This window comes from Phyllobates terribilis, unplaced genomic scaffold, assembly GCF_046119375.1.
Source record: "Phyllobates terribilis strain yellow unplaced genomic scaffold, ASM4611937v1 Scaffold_5__5_contigs__length_657084704, whole genome shotgun sequence".
Lineage (NCBI taxonomy): Eukaryota > Metazoa > Chordata > Amphibia > Anura > Dendrobatidae > Phyllobates > Phyllobates terribilis.
The window spans coordinates 299,364,326-299,376,502 of record NW_027362765.1 but is presented as its reverse complement, the minus strand read 5'-3'; the positions used below and the strand labels follow the sequence as shown (position 1 = coordinate 299,376,502).

At 31.9% G+C, this 12,177-nt stretch overlaps 1 protein-coding gene across 2 annotated transcripts in view; it reads left to right on the top strand.

Annotated features, from left to right (window-relative positions):
• The first annotated feature begins 1,514 nt into the window (after positions 1-1,514).
• The window catches only part of LOC141273060 (uncharacterized), a 44,911-nt gene continuing 34,248 nt past the window's right edge, over positions 1,515-12,177 (top strand). Inside the window, exon 1 of one of the 2 annotated variants that reach the window (XM_073684399.1) lies at positions 1,515-1,773. The gene's annotated coding sequence lies outside the window, so the exon portion shown is untranslated. The remainder of the gene's footprint in view (positions 1,774-12,177) is intronic. The other variant, XM_073684398.1, reaches the window with a different exon arrangement.

Here is a 12,177-nt window from a genome sequence, read left to right as displayed (position 1 = left end):
AAGAGTACTGGATATTTTAAGAAATGTTTAATAGGTTAGACTAGAGTAGGGCCCTACCAGAAGAGCCTACCTTGTCGTGGTGGTGGCTTAAATATCTACTGGCCAAAACAAAAGCTAATGGCTGTGTATTTGATATTGTGCTCGATGGGAACCGTTATTGTGTGATTGGTGAGGATGTGGTGCAGAAGTGGAGTTTTTCCAAGAGTGGGACTGTGGAAGCTTCGAGGGGTAGAGGCAGAGCTATGGTGGAGCCTGAGCGGAGTCTCAAGAGGGCCCGAAATTTTTGCCAGTGTGGGGCCCTGAAATTCCTGTTGGCAGCCCTGATATTTCAGACATCATAATATTCACCGTCGTTTCCACAGACTCTTTCACGTCTGTCACATGCTCGTTGTTAACCTGCTCTCACCAGTGGCCCGACATGCCAGATCTGGTGTTTATTTGACAAGTGAGGCTACATAGTGCTAGGCTTTAAGCAGGCGTTCCACTCCAGGACATCAAGCCCTTTTAACATGCTCATGGAGCCTGGTTTCTGACAGCTTTGGTCAGAAACGTGTTCACCAGTAGCTCACTGATGGTTATTCTGTAGAGCTCTGGCAATGCTCCTCCTGTTGCTCCACACAAATGAGCAGATACCAGACTGGCTGCTTGGTTGATGCCAATCAATCACCCTGACCAGCCATCCCCTGAAAACCATTCCCTATTTTGGGTTGAGCTCTCTAGTGCACCCTAAGTCTCTGCCGTTGCTCCCGTCTGCAGCCAACACCCAAACTTAGCAGCTCTGCCAAAGTCGAAAACAGGAGCCCTGAGCTCACTGATTGACTGCAGAGCTGTTGTGACGACAGCTCTGCACACAATAACATACACCAGGAGTAGTGGTGGAGACACAGCGCTCACACCAAGGAGGCCGCGTAAAGCATAGTTTATTTTTTTAAACAAATTGCACATGGGAGGATGGAGGTTCTGAAATAGGAAAATCCCATTAATTTTTTTCAGCAGTGTATATTCCTTGTATACTTACTTTCCTCACTGTACATAACAAGGTCGGACACAGACAGAAGAGAAGAACTGTATAGGGGCACTTAGTGTGCCAATAGATGGAGGTAGCCCAAAAGCTATTGGGTTACAAAGGTTGCTTCGCCTCTAGTACATAATGTACTCTTGCTACACTGTCCCCACAGTGAAGTATATACAGTATCTACAGTGAGCACAGAATGCATAGAATTTTCAGAAAAATGTGGATTTTTGACTACCCATACCCCCTTTTAGCACAGACCCAATCTGTACATGAGCACAAAATTTTATTTAAAAAAAAAAACTTCAAATATTGAAAACTCTGGATTAAATTTAAATCATTTTAAAATCTTAAAGGGATTTTTATTTAGTTTGGTGTAATTAAGAAGCATTTGCGTACTGCAGCCAAAGTACAAACTAAAGTAGTGGCTGCCATGTTGCTGTAGCCTTGCAGCTGACTCAATTGACCACTAGAGGGAGCAATATACACACACTTCCTCGTGTGTTGCAGAAAAGCTGAACTGTCAGGTAACCAGTATGGTTACCAGGGGGTCTCCGGGTTATCGTGGGGTGTTAAACACAAAATCTGTCATTTTATTGAAGCTCTAGGAGGGACAGCAATCCAACCCAGTTATAGCCCCTCTCAACTGAGCGTGCCAAAGATCACATGACACCTCCCAGAATCCTCTGCACCAACTGTTACTTCCGTGTTCTAATCTCACATCTACTGGAGCAAAGGACTGAGCTGAATGATAACAAAAGGTACAGAAACCTGTAGTATAGTGTATAGTGATATGTAATAACTTGTACTGTAGTGTATAGTGATATGTAATAACCTGTAGTATAGTGTATAGTGATATGTAATAGCCTGTACTGTAGTGTATAGTGATATGTAATAACCTGTAGTATAGTGTATAGTGATATGTAATAACCTGTACTGTAGTGTATAGTGATATGTAATAACCTGTAGTATAGTGTATAGTGATATGTAATAGCCTGTACTGTAGTGTATAGTGATATGTAATAACCTGTAGTATAGTAATATGTAATAACCTGTAGTATAGTGTATAGTGATATGTAATAACCTGTACTGTAGTGTATAGTGATATGTAATAAGTTGTACTGTAGTGTATACTGATATGTAATAACCTGTAGTATAGTGTATAGTGATATGTAATAACCTGTACTGTAGTGTATAGTGATATGTAATAACCTGTACTGTAGTGTATAGTGATATGTAATAACCTGTAGTATAGTGTATAGTGATATGTAATAACCTGTACTGTAGTGTATAGTGATATGTAATAACCTGTAGTATAGTGTATAGTGATATGTAATAGCCTGTACTGTAGTGTATAGTGATATGTAATAACCTGTAGTATAGTAATATGTAATAACCTGTAGTATAGTGTATAGTGATATGTAATAACCTGTACTGTAGTGTATAGTGATATGTAATAAGTTGTACTGTAGTGTATACTGATATGTAATAACCTGTAGTATAGTGTATAGTGATATGTAATAACCTGTACTGTAGTGTATAGTGATATGTAATAGCCTGTACTGTAGTGTATAGTGATATGTAATAACCTGTAATATAGTGTATAGTGATATGTAATAACCTGTAATATAGTGTATAGTGATATGTAATAACCTGTAATGTAGTGTATAGTGATATGTAATAACCTGTACTGTAGTGTATAGTGATATGTAATAACCTGTAGTATAGTAATATGTAATAACCTGTAGTATAGTGTATAGTGATATGTAATAACTTATACTGTAGTGTATAGTGATATGTAATAACCTGTAGTATAGTGTATAGTGATATGTAATAACCTGTACTGTAGTGTATAGTGATATGTAATAACCTGTAGTATAGTAATATGTAATAACCTGTAGTATAGTGTATAGTGATATGTAATAACTTGTACTGTAGTGTATAGTGATATGTAATAACCTGTACTGTATTGTATAGTGATATGTAATAACCTGTACTGTATTGTATAGTGATATGTAATAACTTGTACTGTAGTGTATAGTGATATGTAATAACCTGTAGTATAGTGTCTAGTGATATGTAATAACCTGTACTGTAGTGTATAGTGATATGTAATAACCTGTAGTATAGTGTATAGTGATATGTAATAACCTGTACTGTAGTGTATAGTGATATGTAATAACCTGTAGTATAGTGTATAGTGATATGTAATAGCCTGTACTGTAGTGTATAGTGATATGTAATAACCTGTAGTATAGTGTATAGTGATATGTAATAGCCTGTACTGTAGTGTATAGTGATATGTAATAACCTGTAGTATAGTGTATAGTGATATGTAATAACCTGTACTGTAGTGTATATTGATATGTAATAACCTGTAGTATAGTGTATAGTGATATGTAATAGCCTGTACTGTAGTGTATAGTGATATGTAATAACCTGTAGTATAGTGTATAGTAATATGTAATAGCCTGTACTGTAGTGTATAGTGATATGTAATAACCTGTACTGTAGTGTATAGTGATATGTAATAACCTGTACTGTAGTGTATAGTGATATGTAATAGCCTGTACTGTAGTGTATAGTGATATGTAATAACCTGTAATATAGTGATATGTAATAACCTGTAATGTAGTGTATAGTGATATGTAATAACCTGTACTGTAGTGTATAGTGATATGTAATAACCTGTAGTATAGTAATATGTAATAACCTGTAGTATAGTGTATAGTGATATGTAATAACTTATACTGTAGTGTATAGTGATATGTAATAACCTGTAGTATAGTGTATAGTGATATGTAATAACCTGTACTGTAGTGTATAGTGATATGTAATAACCTGTAGTATAGTAATATGTAATAACCTGTAGTATAGTGTATAGTGATATGTAATAACTTGTACTGTAGTGTATAGTGATATGTAATAACCTGTACTGTATTGTATAGTGATATGTAATAACCTGTACTGTATTGTATAGTGATATGTAATAACTTGTACTGTAGTGTATAGTGATATGTAATAACCTGTAGTATAGTGTATAGTGATATGTAATAACCTGTACTGTAGTGTATAGTGATATGTAATAGCCTGTACTGTAGTGTATAGTGATATGTAACAACCTGTACTGTATTGTATAGTGATATGTAATAACCTGTACTGTAGTGTATAGTGATATGTAATAACCTGTAATATAGTGTCTAGTGATATGTAATAACCTGTACTGTAGTGTATAGTGATATGTAATAACCTGTAGTATAGTGTATAGTGATATGTAATAACCTGTAGTATAGTGTATAGTGATATGTAATAGCCTGTACTGTAGTGTATAGTGATATGTAATAACCTGTAGTATAGTGTATAGTGATATGTAATAGCCTGTACTGTAGTGTATAGTGATATGTAATAACCTGTAGTATAGTGTATAGTGATATGTAATAACCTGTACTGTAGTGTATATTGATATGTAATAACCTGTAGTATAGTGTATAGTGATATGTAATAGCCTGTACTGTAGTGTATAGTGATATGTAATAACCTGTAGTATAGTGTATAGTAATATGTAATAGCCTGTACTGTAGTGTATAGTGATATGTAATAACCTGTACTGTATGTAATATGTAATAACCTGTAGTATAGTGTATAGTGATATGTAATAAACCTGTACTGTAGTGTATATTAATATGTAATAGCCTTGTACTGTAGTGTATAGTGATATGTATTAACCTGTAGGTGATAGGTGGTAGCCTTGTCACTGTAGTGTATAGTGATATGAATAACCTGTGTATGTAATATGTAATAACTGTAGTATAGTGTATAGTGATAGTGTATAGTGATATGTAATAGCCTGTACTGTAGTGTATAGTGATATGTAATAACCTGTAGTATAGTAATATGTAATAACCTGTAGTATAGTAATATGTAATAACCTGTAGTATAGTGTATAGTGATATGTAATAGCCTGTACTGTAGTGTATAGTGATATGTAATAGCCTGTACTGTAGTGTATAGTGATATGTAATAACCTGTAGTATAGTGATATGTAATAACCTGTACTGTAGTGTATAGTGATATGTAATAACCTGTACTGTAGTGTATAGTGATATGTAATAACCTGTAGTATAGTGTATAGTGATATGTAATAGCCTGTACTGTAGTGTATAGTGATATGTAATAACTTGTACTGTAGTGTATAGTGATATGTAATAACCTGTAGTATAGTGTATAGTGATATGTAATAGCCTGTACTGTAGTGTATAGTGATATGTAATAACCTGTACTGTAGTGTATAGTGATATGTAATAGCCTGTACTGTAGTGTATAGTGATATGTAATAACCTGTACTGTAGTGTATAGTGATATGTAATAGCCTGTACTGTAGTGTATAGTGATATGTAATAACCTGTAGTATAGTAATATGTAATAACCTGTAGTATAGTGTATAGTGATATGTAATAACCTGTACTGTAGTGTATAGTAATATGTAATAAGTTGTACTGTAGTGTATACTGATATGCAATAACCTGTAGTATAGTGTATAGTGATATGTAATAACCTGTACTGTAGTGTATAGTGATATGTAATAACCTGTACTGTAGTGTATAGTGATATGTAATAGCCTGTACTGTAGTGTATAGTGATATGTAATAACCTGTAATATAGTGTATAGTGATATGTAATAACCTGTAATGTAGTGTATAGTGATATGTAATAACCTGTACTGTAGTGTATAGTGATATGTAATAACCTGTAGTATAGTAATATGTAATAACCTGTAGTATAGTGTATAGTGATATGTAATAACTTATACTGTAGTGTATAGTGATATGTAATAACCTGTAGTATAGTGTATAGTGATATGTAATAACCTGTACTGTAGTGTATAGTGATATGTAATAACCTGTAGTATAGTAATATGTAATAACCTGTAGTATAGTGTATAGTGATATGTAATAACTTGTACTGTAGTGTATAGTGATATGTAATAACCTGTACTGTATTGTATAGTGATATGTAATAACCTGTACTGTATTGTATAGTGATATGTAATAACTTGTACTGTAGTGTATAGTGATATGTAATAACCTGTAGTATAGTAATATGTAATAACCTGTAGTATAGTGTATAGTGATATGTAATAGCCTGTACTGTAGTGTATAGTGATATGTAATAGCCTGTACTGTAGTGTATAGTGATATGTAATAACCTGTAGTATAGTGATATGTAATAACCTGTAGTATAGTGTATAGTGATATGTAATAGCCTGTACTGTAGTGTATAGTGATATGTAATAGCCTGTACTGTAGTGTATAGTGATATGTAATAACCTGTAGTATAGTGATATGTAATAACCTGTACTGTAGTGTATAGTGATATGTAATAACCTGTACTGTAGTGTATAGTGATATGTAATAACCTGTAGTATAGTAATATGTAATAACCTGTAGTATAGTGTATAGTGATATGTAATAGCCTGTACTGTAGTGTATAGTGATATGTAATAACCTGTAGTATAGTGTATAGTGATATGTAATAGCCTGTACTGTAGTGTATAGTGATATGTAATAACCTGTAGTATAGTGTATAGTGATATGTAATAACCTGTACTGTAGTGTATATTGATATGTAATAACCTGTAGTATAGTGTATAGTGATATGTAATAGCCTGTACTGTAGTGTATAGTGATATGTAATAACCTGTAGTATAGTGTATAGTAATATGTAATAGCCTGTACTGTAGTGTATAGTGATATGTAATAACCTGTACTGTAGTGTATAGTGATATGTAATAACCTGTAGTATAGTGTATAGTGATATGTAATAACCTGTACTGTAGTGTATATTAATATGTAATAGCCTGTACTGTAGTGTATAGTGATATGTAATAACTTGTACTGTAGTGTATAGTGATATGTAATAACCTGTAGTATAGTAATATGTAATAACCTGTAGTATAGTGTATAGTGATATGTAATAACCTGTACTGTAGTGTATAGTGATATGTAATAACCTGTAGTATAGTAATATGTAATAACCTGTAGTATAGTAATATGTAATAACCTGTAGTATAGTGTATAGTGATATGTAATAGCCTGTACTGTAGTGTATAGTGATATGTAATAGCCTGTACTGTAGTGTATAGTGATATGTAATAACCTGTAGTATAGTGATATGTAATAACCTGTACTGTAGTGTATAGTGATATGTAATAACCTGTACTGTAGTGTATAGTGATATGTAATAACCTGTAGTATAGTAATATGTAATAACCTGTAGTATAGTGTATAGTGATATGTAATAACCTGTACTGTAGTGTATAGTGATATGTAATAGCCTGTACTGTAGTGTATAGTGATATGTAATAACCTGTAGTATAGTAATATGTAATAACCTGTAGTATAGTGTATAGTGATATGTAATAGCCTGTACTGTAGTGTATAGTGATATGTAATAACTTGTACTGTAGTGTATACTGATATGTAATAACCTGTAGTATAGTGATATGTAATAACCTGTACTGTAGTGTATAGTGATATGTAATAACCTGTACTGTAGTGTATAGTGATATGTAATAGCCTGTACTGTAGTGTATAGTGATATGTAATAACCTGTAATATAGTGTATAGTGATATGTAATAACCTGTAATGTAGTGTATAGTGATGTAATAACCTGTACTGTAGTGTATAGTGATATGTAATAACCTGTAGTATAGTAATATGTAATAACCTGTAGTATAGTGTATAGTGATATGTAATAACTTGTACTGTAGTGTATAGTGATATGTAATAGCCTGTACTGTAGTGTATAGTGATATGTAATAACTTGTACTGTAGTGTATACTGATATGTAATAACCTGTAGTATAGTGATATGTAATAACCTGTACTGTAGTGTATAGTGATATGTAATAACCTGTAATGTAGTGTATAGTGATATGTAATAACCTGTACTGTAGTGTATAGTGATATGTAATAACCTGTAGTATAGTAATATGTAATAGCCTGTAGTATAGTGTATAGTGATATGTAATAACTTGTACTGTAGTGTATAGTGATATGTAATAACCTGTAGTATAGTGTATAGTGATATGTAATAACCTGTACTGTAGTGTATAGTGATATGTAATAACCTGTAGTATAGTGTATAGTGATATGTAATAACTTGTACTGTAGTGTATAGTGATATGTAATAACCTGTAGTATAGTGTATAGTGATATGTAATAACCTGTACTGTATTGTATAGTGATATGTAATAACCTGTACTGTATTGTATAGTGATATGTAATAACTTGTACTGTAGTGTATAGTGATATGTAATAACCTGTAGTATAGTGTATAGTGATATGTAATAACCTGTACTGTAGTGTATAGTGATATGTAATAGCCTGTACTGTAGTGTATAGTGATATGTAATAACCTGTACTGTATTGTATAGTGATATGTAATAACCTGTACTGTAGTGTATAGTGATATGTAATAACCTGTAGTATAGTGTATAGTGATATGTAATAGCCTGTACTGTAGTGTATAGTGATATGTAATAACCTGTAGTATAGTGTATAGTGATATGTAATAGCCTGTACTGTAGTGTATAGTGATATGTAATAGCCTGTACTGTAGTGTATAGTGATATGTAATAACCTGTAGTATAGTGTATAGTGATATGTAATAACCTGTACTGTAGGGTATAGTGATATACAATAACCTGTAGTATAGTGTATAGTGATATGTAATAGCCTGTACTGTAGTGTATAGTGATATGTAATAACCTGTAGTATAGTGTATAGTAATATGTAATAGCCTGTACTGTAGTGTATAGTGATATGTAATAACCTGTACTGTAGTGTATAGTGATATGTAATAACCTGTAGTATAGTGTATAGTAATATGTAATAACCTGTACTGTAGTGTATAGTGATATGTAATAACCTGTAGTATAGTGTATAGTGATATGTAATAACCTGTACTGTAGTGTATATTAATATGTAATAGCCTGTACTGTAGTGTATAGTGATATGTAATAACCTGTACTGTAGTGTATACTGATTTGTAATAACCTGTAGTATAGTGTATAGTGATATGTAATAACCTGTACTGTAGTATATAGTGATATGTAATAACCTGTAGTATAGTGTATAGTGATATGTAATAACCTGTACTGTAGTGTATAGTGATATGTAATAACCTGTAGTATAGTGTATAGTGATATGTAATAACCTGTAATATAGTGTATATTAATATGTAATAGCCTGTACTGTAGTGTATAGTGATATGTAATAACCTGTACTGTAGTGTATAGTGATATGTAATAACCTGTAGTATAGTGTATAGTGATATGTAATAACCTGTACTGTATTGTATAGTGATATGTAATAACCTGTAATATAGTGTCTAGTGATATGTAATAACCTGTACTGTATTGTATAGTGATATGTAATAACCTGTACTGTAGTGTATAGTGATATGTAATAACCTGTAGTATAGTGTATAGTGATATGTAATAACCTGTACTGTATTGTATAGTGATATGTAATAACCTGTACTGTAGTGTATAGTGATATGTAATAACCTGTAGTATAGTGTATAGTGATATGTAATAACCTGTACTGTAGTATATAGTGATATGTAATAACCTGTAGTATAGTGTATAGTGATATGTAATAACCTGTACTGTAGTGTATAGTGATATGTAATAACCTGTAGTATAGTGTATAGTGATATGTAATAACCTGTACTGTAGTGTATAGTGATATGTAATAACCTGTAGTATAGTGTATAGTGATATGTAATAACCTGTAATATAGTGTATATTAATATGTAATAGCCTGTACTGTAGTGTATAGTGATATGTAATAACCTGTACTGTAGTGTATAGTGATATGTAATAACTTGTACTGTAGTGTATAGTGATATGTAATAACCTGTAATATAGTGTATAGTGATATGTAATAACCTGTAATGTAGTGTATAGTGATATGTAATAACTTGTAATATAGTGTATATTAATATGTAATAACCTGTAGTACAGTAATATGGATAACCTGTAATATAGTGTATAGTAATATGTAATAGCCTGTAATATAGTGTATACTGCTGTGTAATATAGTGTATACAGCTGTGTAATGTACACTGCTGTGTAGTAACCTGTAATGTAGTGTATAGTGATATGTAATAACATGTAATATAGTGTATAGTGATATGTAATAACCTTTAATATAGTGTATAGTAATATGTAATAGCCTGTAATATAGTGTATACTGCTGTGTAATATAGTGTATACAGCTGTGTAATATAGTGTATAATGTACACTGCTGTGTAGTAACCTGTAATGTAGTGTATTGTGATATGTAATAACCTGTAATGTAGTGTATTGTAATGTGTAATAACCTGTAATATAGTGTATAGTGATATGTAATAACCTGTAATGTAGTGTATTGTAATATGTAATAACCTGTAGTATAGTGTATAGTGATATGTAATAACTTGTACTGTAGTGTATAGTGATATGTAATAACCTGTAGTATAGTGATATGTAATAACCTGTAATGTAGTGTATAGTGATATGTAATAACTTGTACTGTAGTGTATAGTGATATGTAATAACCTGTAGTATAGTGATATGTAATAACCTGTAGTATAGTGTATAGTGATATGTAATAACTTGTACTGTAGTGTATAGTAATATGTAATAACCTGTAGTATAGTGATATGTAATAACCTGTAGTATAGTAATATGTAATAACCTGTAATGTAGTGTACACTGCTGTGTAAAAACCTGTAATATAGTGTATACTGCTGTGTAATATAGTGTATAATATACACTACTGTGTAATAACCTGTAGTATAGTGTATAGTAATATGTAATAACCTGTATGGTAGTGTATAGTAATATGTAATAACCTGTAATATAGTGTATAATGTACACTGCTGTGTAATAACCTGTAGTATAGTGTATAGTAATATGTAATAACCTGTAGTAAAGTAATATATAATATAGTGTATACTGCTGTGTAATATAGTGTATAATGTACACTGCTGTGTAATAACCTGTAGTATAGTGTATAGTAATATGTAATAGCCTGTAGTAAAGTAATATATAATATAGTGTATACTGCTGTGTAATATAGTGTATAATGTACACTGCTGTGTAATAACCTGTAGTATAGTAATATGTAATAACCTGTACTGTAGTGTATAGTGATATGTAATAACCTGTAATATAGTGTACAGTCTACACTGCTGTGTAATAACCTATAAATCAGTGTATAATGTAGACTGCTACGTAATAACCTAAATAATGACCTATAATACACTCCGCTATGTATTAACCTGTAAGTAATGTGCTGTAAACTATATGCTTCTGTGCAATATTCCCTACTATGGTATCCAGTACAGTATATGCCACTGTGTAATAATAACCCATATTACAAAAAGGGAGAACATTGAGTTAGAGCTATCAATAAAAATAGCTTTATTTAATTCGTTAAAAGTTATATTGCACAGTACATAACATAAATACTTAGAAGAGAAATGACAGCATATCAGTGCAGAAACCCCGTATACGGGCTAGGAGAAATACTCCAAATACACAAGATCAACCTGAAACGTGTGTGTGATTATTTATATATATATTCTCAATGTGGAGGAAAAAGGACAGTCATATGTAATCCAAATCGATCACAGCTACATCACTGGACTCTATGAGAGGGTATACAGTTATATGAAAAAGTTTGGGCACCCCTATTAATCTTAAGCTTAATGTTTTATAAAAATTGGTGTTTTTGCAACAGCTATTTCAGTTTGATATATGTAATAACTGTTGGACACAGTAATGTTTCTGCCTTGAAATGAGGTTTATTGTACTAACAGAAAATGTGCAATCTGCATTCAAACAAAATTTGACAGGTGCATAAGTATGGGCACCCTTATCATTTTCTTGCTTTAAATACTCCTACCTACTTTTGACTGACTTACTAAAGCACTTTTTTGGGTTTTGTAACCTCATTGAGCTTTGAACTTCATAGCCAGGTGTATGCAATCATGAGAAAAGCTACTTAAAGTGGCCACTTGCAAGTTGTTTGAATCTCCTCTGAAGAGTGGCATCATGGGCTCCTCAAAACAACTGTCAAAGGATCTGAAAACAAAGATTATTCAACATAGTTGTT